At 47.3% G+C, this 546-nt stretch overlaps 1 protein-coding gene across 2 annotated transcripts in view; it reads left to right on the forward strand.

Moving 5' to 3' along the window:
* The window catches only part of CYSTM1 (cysteine rich transmembrane module containing 1), a 60712-nt gene that overhangs the window by 824 nt on the left and 59342 nt on the right, over positions 1 to 546 (forward strand). The gene's annotated exons all lie outside the window — the stretch shown is intronic.

The raw sequence follows: 546 nt of genomic DNA on the forward strand, positions 1-546 counted from the left end.
CCCCCCCGCTCCCCCCAAGAAGGAGACCAGAAACCTTGCGCCGGAGGTAGAGGAAAAACAATTTGGTGACAGACTGGACCACGTGCTGGGGCTCTTTTGGGGGGGGGAATTTGGAGAATTCGGTTAGGGCGGATTAGGAAAAACCTCCTTAGTAGCCAACTGAGGCTTTGTGTGCTGTGGGATTGGGATAGAGGAAACATGAAGGGGACACTGAAGAGATCGGTGTAACAATTCGGAAAAGAGATGACAACACTTCTTTCCTGTCTGAAGGGATTCCTAGAATCTGCTTATGAAATAGACAGTGGTGGGGGCGCAGGCAGCCAAGTGCCTTAACACAGCCATTGTTAGCAGATTTTAAAAACTCTCAAATTAACAAATAAGAATTGTATATATTTATGTGGTACAATGTGGCGTTTCGAGACATGTAAACTTTGTGGAATAATCATGTTAGCAGATATTTTTAAAATTTTCTTTCTTGCCGGTCTCGGAGGCCGAGGTGAGTGAATTGCCTGAGCCCGCGGGTTCGAGACCCGCCTGGGCAACTTG

The sequence above is a fragment of the Carlito syrichta genome, unplaced genomic scaffold (assembly GCF_000164805.1).
Source record: "Carlito syrichta isolate Samal-C Ts95f unplaced genomic scaffold, Tarsius_syrichta-2.0.1 Scaffold302231, whole genome shotgun sequence".
NCBI classification, from domain to species: domain Eukaryota; kingdom Metazoa; phylum Chordata; class Mammalia; order Primates; family Tarsiidae; genus Carlito; species Carlito syrichta.